At 43.8% G+C, this 20758-nt stretch overlaps 1 long non-coding RNA gene across 1 annotated transcript; it reads right to left on the reverse strand.

Annotated features, from left to right (window-relative positions):
• Positions 1-10594: 10594 nt before the first annotated feature.
• LOC120715691 lies at positions 10595-17224 on the reverse strand. The gene is made up of 2 exons (XR_005691720.1): positions 16687-17224; positions 10595-13377 (listed from the first exon to the last, which is right to left on the reverse strand). It is a non-coding gene; the product is annotated as an uncharacterized LOC120715691 (long non-coding RNA).
• Positions 17225-20758: the final 3534 nt, after the last annotated feature.

Below are 20758 nucleotides of genomic sequence, written 5' to 3' on the forward strand. Positions count from 1 at the left end.
CCCGTGATGCCGCCCCCACCACGATGTCACCCTGAGCAACCGCCCATGTCGCCCGTATCAAAAAGCGCTGCTGCCAGCTAGCCCAACTTCAGTAACCCTACAAAACGTCACTGCTGTTTAGTTTTCTGTCTTCATTTAGGTTTGAAGTGATAGCAGAGCTGTACATTTAAATTTTTTTCAGAAATCTCTCGGTCAGAGCGTGGTATATTATATTTAAATTGAAGTAAATGGCCTGTATTTGTATAGCGCTTTACTAGTCCCTAAGGACCCCAAAGCGCTTTACACAACCAGTCATCCACCCATTCACACACACATTCACACACTGGTGAAGGCAAGCTACATTGTAGCCACAGCCACCCTGGGGCGCACTGACAGAGGCGAGGCTGCCGGACTCTGGCGCCACCTGGCCCTCTGACCACCACCAGTAGGCAACGGGTGAAGTGTCTTGCCCAAGAACACAACGACCGAGACTGTCCGAGCCAGGGCTCGAACCGGCAACCTTCCGATTACAAGGCAAACTCCCAACTCTTGAGCCATGATCGCCCGCTAGCGAGCTAACTTCCTGCTAACTTCCTGCTAACTTCCTGCTAACTTCCAACTCTGTTAAATTTAATAAATTCTGTTTTCATGGATGCCTGGTTGTTAAACTTAATCGTTACACCTGGTAAAGCAGCAACGCTGATTATTTTATTACTGATGAAAGGATTTAGACAGTTTTTCAACTCTCAGTAATTCTGCAGTGATCGTTTGACTTAAGGACCTGCAGCAGAGTTTGGGCCTGGATGCGGCTAATGACGTCAGACTTAAAGACCGGATAGTATTGAGATTATAATCAGTGCCTCCACTTAGCAGCAGATGACCTTTCAGCATTTCATCTACAAAATATTGTTTCATGCATCAATGAAACAACCTTCTCATTCAGCAGACTTATTACCTAGAAAACAGCACATGAAATGATATAGTAAACTCGCAACAAACTAAAATAACAGACTTTAGTTCAATGAAATTGATATTCCAAATACTTGTTAAAATTAAGGTTCAAGATAAAATAAAAGAAATGCGTAGAATAAATCTAATTGGCAGATTCCTTTGCGAGCTACCTTTATGGAAGTTAAGGTTCCATAAAGGTTATAATTTCACAGCAAATTCAAAAGTGTTAAATGTTTTGGTGTTAATAGTCTTCTTGCAAAAGTAGAGTTAATTTTACTCTAAGCAGAGTCACATTCTTTTAATGTAACTCTGAGGTGTAAAATGATAGTAGTTAAAACCGAGTGTTAAAAATGAGTGTTTCTCTGTCAAATCTGGAGGTGTTACAATGGAAACATTAACTCTTGACCTCTTAACTCTGAACTCCTAGAGGGGCTATGACACCAACAGAGTAAATTCACCATCTGCAGTGAGAGGACCGACCCACCCCAGAGTCAGACGATTCCATCGCCACATACAACTGCAGCTTGGTGTCTGAATGCAGGAGAACAGGTGCTGAGGTAAACAGCTCCAGCAGTTTATCAAAAGCAGCAGCCTCTGGTGGCCAAACGAAAGGAATCTTGGGTGAGGTGAGACGTGTGACTTGTGCAGCTACCCGACTTTAGTTGTAGATGAATCGGCTGTAGAAGTTGGCAAAACTGAGGAAAAGCTGCAGCATACCACTGAGTTGGGTGTGGGTTATTCTGTTACTGCATGCACCTGCACTCGTGCTAGGATGTACCCTAGAAAGGTGACTGATGGCGTGTGAAACTTGCATCTCAATGCTGTGATGTAGAGTCTGTTTACAGTTCATTGCGGACGTGAACCCAGTGGTCCTCCTTGGACTTGGAGAAAATCAGAATATCATCGAGGTAAGCAAAGGCATTCTGGAAGTCTCATAATACGTCGTTCACTAGAGCCTGAAACACGACATTAGTTAATCCAAATGGTAGATGTCCAGTTCTGTGAAGAAAGTTTCTTGCTGGAGAGGCTTGAAAGCAGACTTAATCAATGACAAGGAATGGTTATTCTTTATAGTGATTTCATTAAAACGTCAAAAATCAATACAGGGCCTGAGGGTCTCGTCTTTCTTGGCCACAAAAATGAGCCAGCATCTACAAGGGAGGAAGATGGGCAGATCATTCCTGCGACCAATGATTCCCCGATGTATTTCTCCATTCTTTTGATCTCCAGCCCTGACATGTTGTGTAAACAACTTGAGGTAAGTGGAGTGCCCAGAAGGAGGTCAGTGGCGCAATCGTAAGGCCAGTGTTGGAAAATCTACCACAAAATCTGCTAGACTGTTTTTACCCATATGGAAGATTAATGGTTTATTTGCAGAACTGCCCTCAGACACAGGATGAGCGAAAGTTTTATTCAAAAAGTCACTGCAACAGAGGGACGAAGCCAAGGGACGAGGGGTGAAAACATTTAAGGAAAGATTTGGTTACTTGTAGTTGGACGAAGCAGGGCAAGAGGGAGGGGTGATTCATCGGGTGAGTTGCTGAGCTATGGAATGAGGAAAATGGGATGTCCGACCTCTTCTTTCCTTTTTCACAGCAGAGAAGGCGATGCAAGCAGGAGGGCAGGGAGGCGAGTGTTCAAGCGGCTGAAAACGAGTCCAGCAGCAGGTAGTTAAGTCGTAGACAGGTAGTGAGTGAGCAGAGTGAACCAGCAACAGAGAATGATCCGGTACTTTACTGAGCTGGGTTAGTAATGACCAAAGGATCCAAGCTGGAAACACAAAGCCAGGAATGTTTTTTGGACACCACTCAGACAGATGGCAAGGACAACATGCGGCTAAACATGTCACTCCTGGTCTGACTGGGGAAAGAAAAATCCATGCTCAACATGTACAGCCCAGAACAGTAGCAAATTCTGGCTATTTGTATGAATGATACACATGGTTATTATTAACCTTGTTTGGAGCTGAAGGAGGTCTGTCAACAGCCTTTTGCCATTTTTGACTATTTGAAACTATATTATGGGAAAATGCTTATCCCTACCCTCACCTATGGCCACGAGCTGTGGGTAGTGACCGAAAGAACGAGATCGCGGATACAAGCGGCAGAAATGAGCTTCCTCCGAAGGGTGGCTGGCCTCTCCCTTAGAGATAGGGTGAGAAGTTCGGCCATCCGTGAGGGGCTGAGAGTAGAGCAGCTGCTGCTCCACATCGAAAGGAGCCAGCTGAGGTGGTTCGGACATCTGACAAGGATGCCCCCTGGGCGCCTCCTGGGTGAGGTGTTCCAGGCATGTCCCACCGGGAGGAGGCCCCGGGGCAGACCCAGGACACGCTGGAGAGATTATATCTCTCGGCTGGCCTTGGAACGCCTTGGTATTCCCCCGGATAAGCTGGAGGAGGTGGCTGGGGAGAGGGAGGTCTGGGCCTCTTTGCTTAGGCTGCTGCCCCCGCGACCCGGCCCCGGATAAAGCGGATGAAGATGGATGGATGGGTGGATGGCTTATTCAGCTGCAGGAAAAATTTTCATGGAAAAATTGACTTTCTGGTTGCTTCTTCCCCTAGGTGTGGACAGGCCTGCATTTCCTGGCTGGTGAATGGCTGTGGGTTAATGGCGCAGATATGTTGTACTCTAACCTGCCTCTCTGCCCCACAATGGTGCAGCACTGTGGAGTCTTATCCAGGAACAGCACAGGCAGGATGGAGCCCAGAGACTGTGCAGAGAGAAAATATTTGCTATAGGAATTAGGACTCTTGATATCACTTAAATCATTAGCATTAGGGTGGTCCCCAAATCTCAAAATGTAATCGAATCCATCTTTTGAACATGGTCCGCAAATTTTCACTAGGATTGACACTGGAACTTTAAGAAGGCCGTTCCAGAAACATTAGTCTGCTTTATCCCAAAGCCATTATGATTTGTGTTTGGGATAACTGTTCTGTCAGAACATCCAGTTATATCCAAGTTTAAACTATCTAGCTGTTTATAATAATAATAATGGATTGCATTTATACAGTGCTTTTCCAGACCCACAATTCCACTATTCATTCACTCTCACATTCACACACTGGTGGAGGCAAGCTACAGTTGTAGCCACAGCTGCCCTGGGGCAGACTTATCTGTGGTGAATTTGGAGGTAGTCCTCCTTCTCCTTCATTATTCCACTTTGTGAAATGTACTGGTACCAGTGGCATAAAAACAACACTAGAGCATGATGCTACCACCACCATGCTTGACAATTAGAATTATGTTTTTATGTTTGAAAGCCTCACTTTTGCTCCACCAAACATACATCTTGTCATTGTAGCTAAAGAGCTCAATCTTTCTCTTATCCAACCATAAAACTCTTCCCCAAAAGGCATTTGGCTCATCTATGTGGATAGCTGCAAAATTTAGTTGACCTTGAAGGTGCCAATTTTGGGGCAAAGGCTACTTTCTTAGTTGTCACACGCTCAATCCGTGGCAATGTAAAACAAGCCTCACTGTGGACAACGATGCCGGTGTTCCATCAGTTTCCAGGTCATTGCAAGCTTTGAGGCCCGGTGTTTCCCAGATTGTTCCTGGCCTAGCCTCCTAGAATCTGTTAAAGTGATTACACATCTGAATAACTTTTTCTTATGTGTATCAGAATTTTATTAATCACTAAGGAAATTATGTACTTGTGTAATTGTTTAAACTCATGATCCTGGAATCTGGAGGAAGTTAACTTAAATAAACAAATTCTGCCAAGAAGAGTGGCCAAATGTCCAGAATTATGCCAAATTCTTGATGACTACCTGTCTTGTCTGCAGCTTGCTAAGGGACATTTAACCAAATATTAATGGGTGTCTTTGCTTTTGACCCCGTGTGGATTAGAGAAAATTCATAGATGAACTTATGATCACACAACCTGATATCACGGCATGTGTTTTAGGCGTGAAATGGACACAGTGGACCGGCATCTCTGTTACACATTTTGCCATGATACTGGGTTGGACCACAGCTGTATGTATATATTTTAGGTGCAGGTTTGTTAAGTGTGGCATGATATCATGTTCTTTATGTCATGAATTTCTCTCAGTCTCATATTTCAAAATTGCCAGCTGTAAAACAGTGGTGAACGCAACACTTTATGTTTCTGTGAACTGAAGAGTCCTCAATTCTTCCTTCTTAACAGTCCTTATCATTATTATTATCATATCAGTGGGTAACGCAAACACTTCTAGAAATGCCTCAATAAGCTTTCTAAAGCAATTGATGTTGCCTTCACACTGTGTGCTTCTCTGAGCCTGTATTAGAAAAGGAAAGGCACGTCCTCAGGGGATTCAGTAGTGGTTTCCAAGCTTTCTGTATTATTCTGTGATGCTTTTCTTTGGTTGCAATAACTTCAGATACATTATAGGCACTAAGGAAAACTTTCCATTCCTTGAGAACATGGCTGTAAACTATAAGGTCACAGATGCTTCACAAAGCCTTACATTGTACTTCAAAAGGCAATCAGAGGATGTTTGTTTTTGTTTGTTTGTTTCCTTGATTATCTCCTTATAGAAAAAAATTAAATATTATGTATGGTTTGTCAGAATATTTTTAATTTGTACTTTTGTTTATGGGGTCATAGATTTATTTGTGTTTTAATAAAGTAAAAATGACTCCACAAACTGACTAGACCTGCGTATGTACCTGCTTCAAATTTTAAGTGCAACTGCAAGTGCAACCTTTACCACTAGGTTGCAGCATTTTAACAGTGGTTATGCTGAAATGTTTTTGTTCCATTTCCACTATGTGTGTTGTGTCAACTTGCTAGTGTTTCACAGCATTTGACCTCTCAGTGCAACCACAGGAAATTGTACTTCTAAATTTTACATTCAAAATACGTGCAACTCTAACCCAGCGGTCCCCATCCTTTTTTGCACCACGGACCGGTTTAATGTCAGACAATATTTTCACGGACCGGCTTTTCAGGTGTTGCGGATAAATACAACAAAAATGATACGACCAAGAAAAAAACTCTGGTATTTTTTAAATATAATAAAATTCCCTGTGTAACTGTGTAACTTTATTAGCAGCATCCTCCTGAAAAAACATTGAAAGTAACATCCTCCTCTCTGCCCTCTAATGCTATCTGGTCGCTATCGGAAGGTTGGTGGTTCGATTATTGGCTTCCCCAGTCTACATGCCAAATATCCTTGGGCAAGATACTAACCCCAAGTTGCATTCATCGGAGTAGGAATGTGTGTGAATGTAGTTTAGTTTGCACTTGTGTTTAGAAGTGCTTGTATGAATGGGTGAATGAGGCATATTGTATAGAGCGCTTTGAGTACTCCAGGAGAGTAGAAAAGCGCTATATAAGAATCAGTCCATTTACCATATTAAATCTCCAGTTTTTACTTGGCGTAGTATTATTCTTGTGCATTAATGTTAAAGATACAGGAGCATGATCGCTGACAGCTATAGGATGAATCTCAGTGTCTGTAATATTACTCAGCAGTGAGCTGCTGACCAAAAAATAATCCAGACGAGAGTAGGAGCGATGAACATGTGAGAAAAAAAGTATATTCCTTACTGTTGGGGTGAAGGGAGCGCCATGCATCGCAAAGGCCAAAGTCGCTCATATACTGTTTGATTATATTTGTGGACTCCCAATTACGCCGAGTTCCTGCTGTATTGAAAAAACATGAAAGAATGAGGGATCATCCACATTTGGACCATATACACTTACAATACATAGCTTTTTATCAAGTACAGATAGTTTAATGATTAAGAATCTGCCCTCTGGATCTATAACTGTATCGTGTACTGTGAAATTAATATTTTTATGTATTAAAAATCATTAACACACTACTCCCTTTTGTCTAGAATTATAACAAGCTGAGAACACATTAGGAAACTCAGGTGTTTTAAGTTCATTCGAACTTCTAAGAGGTCTGTGGGTCTCTTGTAAAACGACAACATCTGCCTGTAGTTTTTTGAGTTGGTTAAATATTTTTAACCTCTTTTCTCAGGAGCCAGCTCCACTTACATTCCATGTAACAAACCTTAGTGCACCCATAGATGTGTGTGTATAACTAGGGGTGTAGCTGTGTGTGTCGCTTAGACAGGTGGAGAGAATACATCACTTGTTTGTAAATAAAAAGGAGAGAGAGAAAGAATGTGTGGCGAGATGCTCCCTGAGTCTGACTATGTGAAGCATACAGTGGGTCTGTGTAATGTTTATTGGGTAGAAACTAGAGCTGGGCGATAGAACGATAACGATAATTGCGAAATAACTTTTTCTCGATAGAAGAATTAAACTATTGCGATAGGCCTCACCGCTCTTGTCCACTTAAAAAAAAAAAGAAGAACAGCCAGTCCAAATTAAGTAGCACAGAGGCGAACCAATCACAGCCGCAGCGTCACATCACGTAACTTGTTACATACAGCACAAGTGCCAAGCCGCACATGTGTATTTGTTTGGGAAGCAGCCAGCCGCTGTGCCGCCCAGGTAATGGAGGAAATGAGTGTGCCGACTAGAGAAAAATCAACCGAGAGCATGACCGAAGGTTACCGAAGAGAAAACAGATGATGGTTCCAATGCCGGAGAGATTGTCGAACGGAAGAGGCATAGAAGTTCCGTAGTGTGAAGGTATTTCGGCTATTTCAAGTCTGACAAAAAAACAGAGTAGCACGCACTGTAAATTGTGCCGAAAGCAAGTCTGGAAATACAATAAACCGGTGCATGCTCAATCTCTGACTGAAAGCGCTAATTCGTCATTCGGCTTTTGTCAGACTAAAGTAACTGTTAAAACTGTTTGAAAAGCTAAGCTATACAACAAGGAGAGATTGAGAATTTCCTTTTAGTTCTCAGTTTATTTGATATTGACAAAAGTTAGTCAATTTTGTCTGTTCTTCTGTAAAACAAACTAAGATTTATTTTTAGAATTAATATTTTGATACCGCCCAGCTTCTCATCTTCTTACGTGGAATAACTGCAGACTTTCAAGTCACGGAGGAGCTGGCTGCCATGCAGTCAATGAAAGGAACAACAACCGGCAATGACTTATTCATAGAGGTAAATGCATGTTTGGACAAATTAGGACTGAAATGGGACAATCTGGCAGGTGTAACAACAGATGGTTGTCCAAATCTGACTGGGAAAAATGTAGGACTTTTAAAGAGAATGTAGGATAAAGTGACAGAAATTAATCCTGTGCAGAAATTGACATTTTTGCATTGTATTATACATCAGGAAGTGTTGTGTAAGATAGTGTTAAAGATGGACCACGTTGTTGATGTTGTAACTAAAACAGTTATCTTCATCAGAGCAAGAGCATTAAATCATAGACAATTTATTGCTCTTTTGGAGGAAAATGAGATGGAACATGGTGACATCAGCTACCACTGCTCTGTCGGGTGGCTCAGCCTAAGCAAGGTACTAAAAAGTGTCTGGGATCTGAGAGAACAGATTCAGGATTTCTGTGTGAAGAAAGGACATGCCGTCCCAGAGCTTTCAGATGAAGATTGGGTGGCAGACCTCGGACTTGCTGCGGATGTGACTGCACTAATGAACCAACTAAATGTCAAACTGCAGTGCAGGGGACTTTTTGTGCATGAGATGTACAGTGCAGTAAAGGCTTTCATGAGGAAGTTGCAGCTTATCTCAAGCCAAGTGAAGGACAACTTTCTGACCCACTTGCCAACACTAAAGGAGGCTATTCCAAATGCCAATCACCTCCACAAGTACTCAGCCATGTTAGTTTTGCTTTAGCAAAAACTTTCCTTTTTGCTAAAGCATATAGTTAGGGCTGGACCAGGTGACCCTGAATCCTCCCTTAGTTATTGCTGCAATAGATGTAGGCTGCCGGGGGATTCCCATGATGCATTGAGTTTTTCCTTTCCAGTCACCTTTCTCACTCACTATGTATTAATAGACCTCTCTGCATTGAATCATATCTGTTATTAACCTCTGTCTCTCTTCCACAGCATGTCTTTATCCTGTCTTCCTTCTCTCACCCCAACCGGTCGCAGCAGATGGCCGCCCCTCCCTGAGCCTGGTTCTGCCGGAGGTTTCTTCCTGTTAAAAGGGAGTTTTTCCTTCCCACTGTCGCCAAAGTGCTTGCTCATAGGGGGTCATATGATTGTTGGGTTTTTCTCTGTATCTATGAAGCGCCTTGAGGCGACTTTTGTTGTGATTTGGCGCTATATAAATAAAATTGAATTGAATTGAATTGAATTGAATAGAAGTACTGCATGCAGAGTTTTCAAGGCGATTTCAAGATTTCAAAGCTCTTGAAAATGAAATGGACATGGTTTCTTCTCCCTTCACCTGCAGTGTGGATAATGCTTCAAGTGATGTTCAGATGGAACTCATTGACTTGCAGTCTGACACACTTCTGGCAGAGCACTTCAGGTCAGTCTCACTGCTGGACTTTTATTCCTCCCTCAAAGAAGAAAACTTTCCACACCTGAGGAATCATGCTCAGAGGATTCTAGTCCTCTTTGGATCTACCTATGTATGTGAACAGACATTCTCGGTGATGAAGTTCAACAAATCCAAACACAGGTCCTCTGTCACTGATGACCACCTCTCAGCTGTTCTTCGCATAGCCACCTCAGACATTCAGCCAGATTTCAATGCCCTTGTTCAAAACCAAAACAGGCTGGATTATTCTCACTGAAAAGGAGGAAAACATGACACAAGTCATTGTATTGTTGCATTTCTATAAACTTGTTGTTTGTTGAGTTAAACATGTTAAAATAAAATGACATTGATTCGGTGGTTGTTTTTTGTTGGGTCTGTGTTTCCACAACCCCGCTAATTCTAGAGACTTATTCATCATGAAGAAAACAAGACAGTCGATCGATCTATTACTTGCGCAAGGGAGGCCTCTCATCTATGTCCAGCACATGACAATGACCACAATGGTGGCCTCCTCTCGCTGCCTTTTATTGACAAACTTCAAACAATAGTTTACAAAACACCTCCCCTTGCAACCCCCCTTTGGTTACGAAGACAAGGCACTGTATGTAAGTGTGTGTGTGTGTTATGTGAGAATGTGTGTGTGTGTGTGTGTGTGTGTGTGTGTGAGACCTCCTGCTGACCAAAGGGTCATAAACCCAGGAAGCTTACATCAAAAGAAACAGATCTTTCAGATAGGATGTATCTACAATAAAACCTCCCCCAGCACAGAGTGGCTGGAGAGGTGGTCAGGATCAAAGGGATGGCTTTGATCCTACTGCTTAAACTAAGACTGTACAAATTTAAGAAACACAATGGCAACATTCAACAATTAGACTTAACATTTCCCTCCTTTTTGTCATTGTGTTCTTAAATTTCAACTTATGCACCCTTTGTTTAGACAGTGTCAGTGTAGATTTCATTCATACACAGTAAACTACATCCTATACATAAGCAAATCAATGTCAACAGTTCAAAAACAGGAATTAATATTTTCAAAAGAAGATGCCACCAAGGACCAGACGGTAACCAAGCTATCCAGCCTTGTGGCGGATCTACTCCTGTCGTGCAAAAGTACACAACTGAATGTCAAAGGTCAAACAAGAAGAATCATCATTCTCAAAAATCATATGTCACTACAATCCAACTGTATACAGACATAGGTGTTTAAATGCATCAGTTGACTTTATTGTTTGTCCATATGGCTCTCAGCTAACTTCAAAGCTGCAGCCTGGTCAACACCCTTCTTTATGACTCCTATCAACCCCCCAAATCTTCTCACTGTAGGCATCCTGTGGGGGTTAGAGTCAACTGGTGAATTATCTGCATTTACAACTCTTCTCCTGTCCTGTTGTCACCACAGAAAAAGCTTTGTAAAGGAAATTGGATCAAGGTGTTTTGATCTTCTTGGCTCAAAACCTCAAGTGTTCATGATGTAAATGTAGACAAAAGGCTTCTCTGTTTACATCCTTCTTGCAGAACACAAAAGAATAGGTGATGTTGCCATGTTCCATGGTTAATCTCCAACTTGGACTAATCCATTGTCCTTCATACACATAGGCAATTGGCCTGTTTCCAGTTCGTTTAACTGTATAATGTCCTGCAACAAGTCAGATACTTTGAGTCAGACGAGCAGGTCTGTCCTACCAGAGCAGTTCACCTTCCCAGCTACTGGTGAATCAACCTTCCATTCAGGTTCAGAGCAGTTGAAAAGTTGGCAGTGTTCCTGGATGTGTTGCTAAAGCAACCAAACAAACTGTCTCGCTCTCAGTGATGCTATAGGGCCACAGTCCAGGAGAATGTGTAGCCAGTGGCATCACAAGCATAACCATTGGTCTCGTTGTTTATGTGAGCAGTTGTGTTCTTAAACTGCCACCAGTAGTTGTTGAAAACCCATGCGGGTACTGGGTGTGGTTTGCTCTGTTCCAGTGCGCTCCCTGTCATCCCACTCAGGGTCCACAGGCTCAAGAAGATGCACAGCACATTCCCAGCCATTCTGATGAGTACCTGTGGCTCAGTTGGTTTCTTCACCGGATTGAGACGAGGGGCCCTGGAGGCTTTCCCCCCCCTTTGTTCCCGGTCTTCCTGCCACTTACTCCGAGCTGGCCTGGATGTGTGTCACCTTCTTGCAGTGCGCTTGATATATCCAAGTGTTCCTTCCAGCAATCTTCACTGCTGTGGTCGTCGTCAGCAGCATCCGATATGGACCTTCCCATCATGGACTGGACCAGCACTTCCTCTCCATGGCCTTATCAACATCCAATCTCCAGACTCCAGACTCTGCTCCTGCGGAGAAACAGAATCATCTGGCAGATCATTTGTTCTCATGACTACTTTACTTTTAAACATTTTCAAGCATCTATTCTGCTAATATGCTCTCTCTTCTGCTTTTCTATCATCACTACAGAAGACTAGAACTCTAAATGCTCTAACATGTATAATCTCAAAGAGTCAGACCATTCTCTGCTGGAGTAATCCTCATGTACTTATTCTATACAGTCTAACCATGTCCTGCCTGTCTTCCTAAATCTTAACTTTACTGTTCCATTAGTTCTCTCTGCCTGCAAAAAGTTTTTTTTTTTTTAAAGTATTTAATAATCCTAGAATGAGTATAACGACTGCTCATCTCCCTCCTGTTTGAGACATGGTATAGCCAATGGCTCAAAATAGCAGCAGTCTTATACAAATTATTAGGCAGTATTGGTTTATCACACAGATAATAAACATCATCCTGCAAGCTTGCTCCCTCTGTAAGTCACAACTGTTTTCCTGCTGTAGGTGAGTGGGCCTGCATGTCTGCTGATGCTGTACTGATAAAAGGTTAACACCATGTTTAACTACAGCTGCCTCTTTTGCGATCTTATCTGCAAGAACTTTCCCTAATGCAACTGGATCTTTCCCTCACATGTGTGCTGCACATTTACAAACGGCAATTCCACTGGTTAACAACACTGCATCCAGCAGATTTTGCAAGAGTTTGGTGTGTTCTGCAGGTTTCCCTGTAGAGGTTGTCACACCTCGTCTCACTCACTGCACTACAAAGAAATGTACAGTAGCAAATGTATACTGCCTATCAGTGTATATTGTCTCTCTACAGCTTTACACGCTTCCGTTAAAGCTAGCATCTCTGCTGCTCAAGCAAATATGAAACATGCTAGTTGTCCTACATAGATAACTCTCTCTCACTGTCTGCTACAGTAAATGTGTTCTTGTCTGTCCCTCTGCTGTTGTAAAACTCAAACCATCAGCAAACCAAACCTTTCCCTCAACGAGTGGCACATCTAGTAAGTCATCCCTCAGCTTACACTTCTTCTCCTCGCGCTCTCTACACTCATGAGAAGTGCCCTCCTCCGTTGGCAAAAAGGGTTGGACAGATTCAGAATTGTGCACCACTTTATGGTAATATGTGTGGTTGTGAGAGTAACAGTAACATTAAAGACAAGTGTCTTGTAGGTGACAGAAATGTAAGTTTAGTCTGCAATAGTAAACATCTACCTCGTGTGGAACTAACAATGTCAAAGATGAAATAAACTATTTCCTGAAACATTGTACAGCTGAAGCTGCTGCACATACTGATCTCACGCATGGAGGTAAAGCACGAGCAACTAGAGCTAATCTTTTAGGATAGTAAGTTACTGGCTTCACTTGTGGAAAAAAGTGCTGTTAGTTATTTTACAGTCACCTGGCATTTGTGCTGTTCACAGAACCACAAGTCCATCGCTGGACCTCCTCTGCGCTATCACTTTTGGAGCTTGGCACGCTCCCTCAAGTTCCATTTTCCAATGCTGCTGAAGATTTTAAGGCAGAGCACGTCGTACCCCGTAGTTGTCTTCCTTAACGTCAACGTCGAAACTCTTTCATCTTATTTAAGATTGTCTGTGCAAAGTCTCCTCGTGACGATCCTTTGGAAGCCCAGTAGCACAGCTCTCTGTGCTGAAGGTGATCTCCGATCCTCCTGAAGACTCTCTCCAGGCCTCAGCTTCCATCTTGTGGGCGATCCTCTCAGTCATTCCTTCTCGTCATAGCACCTCACGACATCTACAAATTGAAAAAATGACACTCCTCTCGCCACACGGCTTTCGCCATGTGTCAACTCCCCAATGAGACATGTACAAGAGTGTTGCACAGTCTCCCTAAAACAATCTCCAGGGTTTTTCCCTTGGAGCAGCTTCACTCCAAGCTGTAACCCTGTGTAAAACATTAATCAGCACTTAAATGTTCAGCTTGTTTAGCTTCCAGCTCCTGTATCCTAGAAGACAAAGTCTTAAAGTTAAAACAACTTCACATTTGCAACCAACTATAGATCATAAGTGTAATAAAGTATTCAGCATCACAGAGACAAGTATCGTTGCAGGTTTATTCTAAACTCATTAAACTCCTACTTTTTCCCATAATTTGTTCCAAATTATTTAACATCTCAACGTCATTCCACATTGTAATCAGTGACTTCCCTTAAGTTTGTCACTCACCATGAGCCCAACAGTGTGGTCAGATAATGAGCTCCATGTAACTATTCTGTAACCACTGCACATCTGTTCAATTGTCACTTGTCTGTCTGTGCCGAATCCTTTACAAGCACTCTTAAAGAAAAACAAACATCAGCCAAACACACGGTTCGTCCTGGTTGTCAGATGTCGGCCATCCAGATTCCAGAGGAGCTGTGAAAAGTCATAAAGTTAACACTCGCTGTGGAAAAAGTAACAATGGTCTCATCACAGTATGTGTCACACTGTATTAATTTCTCCCCTGTAACATTCATATATTCTCCAACATTCTCTCAACAACACAGTGTAATTTCATCATCAACATATAGCCTGTAACTACAGTTTTCTTCACACAAAATCTCAGTAATCCTGTGGTAGAAAAACATCATTAAGTTGTGTCCTGCTGTAAATCACATGATCAAATCACATGATTAACCATCTGCTGTAAAAAGAAATGTAAATGTTAGCGCTGCGCAGGTGTATACACTCTTTCTCACAGTAATCTCTGTGAGCAACACAAGGTAGTGAATGACACACACATGGTAAATTCACAGACAGAGAATTTAAACTAAAAAGGTTAAATTTTCAGAGTTCACATAGTCATGTGACCCAAATTTCCTCCTGTGGTCTCCTTCTGCTCCTGCAACAGAGACACACACAGAGATACATCCACACCTTTGTCAGGTGGGAGTTAACTTCACACAATGGTGTTAAGTCAGTCAGTCTTGTCAGCTTTTGTCAGTCAGTCAGTTCCCCATTTATTTTAAAATTCTTACTCATTCACTCAGTGATTCCTTCTTTTGCTAATTGTGGAAATTATCGTCGCATTCGTTTCCACGCTCAGCAAAACAACGTCATTTCAAAAAGAAAAATAATTTAGACTGGATTTCCTCGTTGAATCCTTTTGGACAGGAATTTGTTTCCTGATTGTCCCAAATAAGAGCCCATTTTAATTTTGGAGAAGCTCACTCTGCAACAGTTTTCTTGACGACGCTTCGGTTCTAACCGTGCAGATCTGCTCAAACATGGATCATCAAACAAAACTTTCAGTGCACCATGAAAGTAACAAAATAAAAGAAAGAAAATAAAGGAAAGAAAGGCCTTGTTAAAGTCATGACACGTGTTCTTCATGCCAGGGGGATAAATCGTAACAACTCAATTGGCAGGTTCAACTTTAGTAATAAAAGACAAATAAACAGCCAGTTTAATCTCAAACATTCATCCAATCAGCCATACACACAACATACAGCATAACCCTGTTGTCTCGTCACATAATAAGTTTCTTCTCATGTAACTAAATGTGTGCCATGGTAAAACTTCTTCACACACCAGAAACTCACAATCAGCTCACTCATTTAAGACCTCTCATCAGCATTCTGTTTCCTCCTCTATGATGCAACCATCTGTCCTCCTATAATATTCAGTCCACTAGTCTATGTATCACTTTCATCTTACTAGTGACTTGGACAAGATGACAAACAGAATCTCATGCTTAAGATGCTGTCTGGTCTTCATGAGTATCATTGTATGTGTATGTGCATGTAGGGTTAGTATAGTTGATGCATTTTCAGTATGTTTTTGTGTTCATCTCTCACCACACTTTCATTATTCTCATCACTGCTTAAAACAACACACATCTCTCTGATTTTTTTTCTTTAACTGTACTTTTCTCCAAAACAGAAAATAGCATTACAGCTGTTTCAGACTGAGAAACACTGAGCACTCTTCATGCTATCATTCATCCACACAACTATTTTATTTCTTTTTGTCCACTGGGCAGGTGACTTGCAGAATCACGTCTGCCCCAGCTGGATACCTTTCACACACACCATGACGTCAGACACACTCACACTCGCGGAATTGATCAGGAGAAAAACTTTCTTCATCTTCACACTCTGTTACAGAAACACCATGTGGGTTTTTTTTTGTGTTGTGTCAGGGATGGATATGTAGTTGTAACGTTTGTGTTCACTAACTTTACTTTCTGTTTCCTACCCTGCCTAGTCTGTCTTGGACTCAATGCTGCTCCTAATGTCTCTCCATACTCAGCCTTTAGTCTCTCCTCCACCTCTGCCTCTGCTCTCTCACGCTCTTCTCTGGCTCTACTTTCTGCTAACATTCTTGCTTCTCTCCTCTTCTGAGTCTGCTCCAGCCACAACTTAGCAACTGCAATTCCTTCCTCTGCTTCGCTTTTCCTGTTTTACCTGCTACACTTACAGCTATTCTTTCTACCAGCATTTTACACTGAACTTCCACTAATATCCCTTCAAATCCACATTTCTTACGCCAACAACCTACATACTGCGTGCTGCCTGGTAAAAATTTCTGCATAAATTTTAAATCTCCTTCTAAGGCAGACTTACACATTTTATTCTCCATTACAAGACAACAATCAGCCACACTCACGCAGACCACGTCTGGCCCGCACACACACACAACATAGGCCTATCGCTTGCGTCTGCACGCACAGCTAGCGCTCTCTGTTGAAAACTCTCAAACGCCCCATATGGCGGAGAATTCAACCTTCGGACACTCTCTAACGCCCCAAATGGCGGAGATTCCGGACTCCTTCACGGCGGAGACGCCGAACCTAGGTTATCTCCACGCCCCAAATGGCGGAGAACTCTCTACGCCCCAAATGGCGGAGAAGCCTGCGTCTCTCTCACGCGGCTAGCGCGCTCCCGGACTCACGTTTAACGCACAGCCCGTAGCCGCTCTCTATTGTTTTAGGTCCACGTGCGCTCTCGTGACCAGCGCTCCCCCGGACTCGCGTTTCACGCAGAATCACGGTGACGCGTTTCTATCTAGGATCCCACATTCATTCACACGGTTATAGAGACGCTCTAAGGCCTTCTGTACTCACTGTTTGTTTACGTTCATGGGAAGAGTCTCTGGATCCCGTCAATCGTCATCCATCCCGAGGGGAGGTCAGGCGCAAACTTCCCGGCCTGGTGGCAAGCCAAAAACACCAGGGCTTTACGTCAATCATCCCAGACGTTGCGGTGGCGTCCTCTCCCTCTCCTCGGTGGATGCAATGTGTTAGGCTCCGGCTCGAAGGACCAAATAAATGTTGGGTCTGTGTTTCCACAACCCCTGCTAATTCTAGAGACTTATTCATCATGAAGAAAACAAGACAGTCGATCGATCTATTACTTGCGCAAGGGAGGCCTCTCATCTATGTCCAGCACATGACAATGACCACAATGGTGGCCTCCTCTCGCTGCCTTTTATTGACAAACTTCAAACAATAGTTTACAAAACACCTCCCCTTGCAACCCCCCTTTGGTTACGAAGACAAGGCACTGTATGTAAGTGTGTGTGTGTGTTATGTGAGAATGTGTGTGTGTGTGTGTGTGTGTGTGTGTGTGTGTGTGTGTGTGTGTGTGTGTGTGACCTCCTGCTGACCAAAGGGTCATAAACCCAGGAAGCTTACATCAAAAGAAACAGATCTTTCAGATAGGATGTATCTACAATAAAACCTCCCCCAGCACAGAGTGGCTGGAGAGGTGGTCAGGATCAAAGGGATGGCTTTGATCCTACTGCTTAAACTAAGACTGTACAAATTTAAGAAACACAATGGCAACATTCAACAATTAGACTTAACAGGATGATTCGTTGATTCGCCGCCGGTGCGTCGAGCCACCTGGGGGGCTCTTCAACTGGTGGGGGAGATTGTCACATCTTGCAGGAGCTTTCCTCTCCTCAGGAGCTCCCTCTGCAGGAGGGGGAGATACAGGAGAGGTGGAGGAAGATCTCAGCCTGGGTGTTTATTGTCTTATGTAGTCTGGAAGATGAGTGGATGGTGGGGTGGGTGCAGTTTTCTCTGTGGTGGGGTTGGGTGGACTGTCCCGGGCTCTGTGGGGCCGGGCGGCGCTGCTGTGCTGGGCCCCGGTCTGGATGGGCCTGGGCCCCCTTTCCCTGGCGGGTCGCGGAGTATGGGGGTGCCTACTGGGGTCAGCGGGGGAGCTGGCCCCAGGGAGGGGTCACTTGCCCCTCCCTTCCTTCCCTCCCCATCTCCAGCTGCCTCCCTCTTCCCGCTCCACCACAACCACCCACACATGCAGGGCCTTGGAGTAGGGGTATGTCACCAGGGTGCAGAGGAGGCTACCCCCCCCCCCCCCTCTGTCCCCTTCTGGCTGCCTCTGCCTCAATTTTATCCCACAACTTAGACATTCACATTACTCACACTCTCATTACACATACATATAGGATCTTGGGGGTGGGCACGATACACGGAGTCCAAAGTACCATCAGGGTGTACACCCCACCCCTGGCGTCGTTGCCCACCTCTCAATGTTAAATACACGTAGACATTGAGGGCTAGCAGGAGGGACCATGCGCTTACCTGCTGCTCTCTGGCAGGTAGCTCCATGCCCTCCTGGGTTTTAAATGCACCTTAGAACACACATGCATCAACACTACAATGAGCGGGTGGAGGGAGGTTTGGAGTCTTCTCTCACCCCTGTTCTCTGCGACCTGCTGGAGCGGGGGGGCTAGGAGGAGGAGTTGGCCGTCCGACTGCGGTCTGGAGTGTGGGGCCTTCCTGCTGCTGCGGAGTCGGGGCGGTCTGCCTCCCCCCACCGCAGGGAAAAGGGAAACACCACCTGGGTCTGGGTGCAGTTCCCCCCTCCAGGGGCGGGGGCACCTAGACCCGGTTTGTAGAGTATGCTTGGGGAGTGTGATCGTGTGTACAGCGTCTCTTTATGTCTGTCTCCATGTTGGTTGAGTGTGGAGTAAGTGCATATGAGAGCATGAGGGTGGGAATGGATGTTTGTATCTGTGTGTGCCTGTATGTCTGTGTCTATATGTCAGGTTGGGTGTCAGGCGCCACCTCTCTGGGGACATCTCAGGCCCTCCAAGGTTTGGAGGCCTATCTCCCCCTACCACCACTTCCCCTGCCAGTGGCGGACCCCCTCAGACATCGGTGCGTTGGTGGTTCTTTGTGTCCGGGGGTGGGCGTCCAGGTACACACCGGCTCACTCCTTGGCGGCCGCTTATCGGGGCCTGGAGCCTGGGGCTCGCTCGGGCCACTTCGGAGGTGGGGTGCCCCCGGCCTCTCGGCCTGGGGCTCGGTCACTCAGGCGCAGCTGGCTGCCGGCGGAGCTCACGGGCGCGTCACTGCAACTCCCCCTGGCTTCTGCTCCGCGGCTGCTGAGTGAGCCCTCATCTGGGACTCTCCTCAGCTCTTTCTGGGACAGTGGCGCGGCTGCCCCTCTGTTGGTCTTCCTTGGTCTCTTGTGTTCTGGGGGCCTCTGGATGTCTGGAGTCTTGATCTCCTCCACACCTGCTTCACGCCCTGGAGGACGGGGCTGTGGCCCCCCCCACACCCTCTAGCAGATTATTACATGAAGGAACCTTTTAAAAAAACAAAAAACAAGCGCGTCCATGCTCACAGGTGTACACACGGGTGATCACACCCACAAACTACACCCTTTTTGGCTCCTACCTCAAAGCACACTGTGTTCTGTTGATCTTATGTGCTGCACAATAATGTTTAACATTTAGTATTTACTGTCATATTCCCATATATCATTGTGATGTTGTTTATTCTATTACTCTTGTTCTCTTCTGCTTGCTTTCTTTTTTCTTTCTCAGCAGGTGATCCAGGTGATTGATATATGCATTTTTTTTCTTTCTTTTTTTTCTCTGCTCATTCTGTTGGTTTTTGTCTTTTGCCCTTCTCCCCCGTCCCTCTTCTCAGCTGTTTCTCTTTCCCTCTTTCTTTCTCCCCTTCTTTCCCCCAGTCAAGTCTGTCCCGTATTCAGTAAGTGAAAATAAAATAAACAATAAAAGGTGAATCAAATGGACCATTACGGCAAGGCTGGGATGGTCAGTTTGGTAAAGTAAATCCGTTGGGCATCTTTCTTTGCCTTTAGACAACAATTCTGATGGCAAAAGAGCCAAACGGGACAGGCAAAAAAAAAAAAAAAAAAAGAAAAAAAAAAAAAAGAAAAAAGAAAATCAGAATCAAAAAAGCTTAAATTTGCTTGTTTAAGTTATTTTGTAAGTGGGATTAATGCCTGTCCTTAGAGCGGCCCAGAAAACTTACTGGGCAAAGACTTACACGTACAAAGACATTCGGTTAAGTAAAAAGGACCAGGAGATACACTGAAATACACTAATGCAGACAGGTAGCTAAAATATTCAATAACTGTAGGAAATGAATTTCATGTGCAATGAAGGTAAAAAAAAAAAGTTGGGATGATTTGTAAAATGTGAATAAAAATTCACATTTTATTCACTCTAGAAAATGCAGCAAATTTTTAAATTAAGAAAATGCACCATTTTTAAAATGATTTGATGGGAGTGAAACATCTCCAAAAAGTTGGCCATATTTACCACTGTGTAGCATCCCCTCTTTTTTTAACAGCAGTCCATAAACCTCTGGAAACTGAGGGGACTAACTGCTGGACATGGTGTCATACTTGCCTTTCTGACAGCTCAACAGTCCTGGGTCTCCTTCGTCGTATTTTGCATTTTATTTCTTTAGTTGGTGAAACTGTTCAGCACTCAGACTCTTGTACTACAAAGCCATACTGTTATAATACATGCAGTATGCCGTTTAGAACTGACTTGCTGAAATATGCAATCCCTTCACTTAAAAAGACGGCGTCCAGACGACTAATTCTCCTGACCACAGCACAGTTTTCCACTTTTTTCAGTCTGTTGTATAGAAACTTTGGTCCGGAGCTGGCATTTCTGGATCATGTTCACATATGGCTTATTCTTTGTCAGATAGAGGTTTAACCTGCAGTCATGGACGGTGAACTGTTCCCATGGCAGAGACATGCATGTTTTTAATGAAGTGCTGATAGTATGATATTATCTACTGTATAGATATTTACAGTCTTTTGCACTGATGACCATTATTCTTAAATTGTTTAACAATTTGTAGATTCAGCTATATTAGACTTAACCTAATTAGCCGTTTCTTT

Source organism: Simochromis diagramma, unplaced genomic scaffold, assembly GCF_900408965.1.
Source record: "Simochromis diagramma unplaced genomic scaffold, fSimDia1.1 OVJJ01000457.1, whole genome shotgun sequence".
NCBI classification, from domain to species: Eukaryota; Metazoa; Chordata; class Actinopteri; order Cichliformes; family Cichlidae; genus Simochromis; species Simochromis diagramma.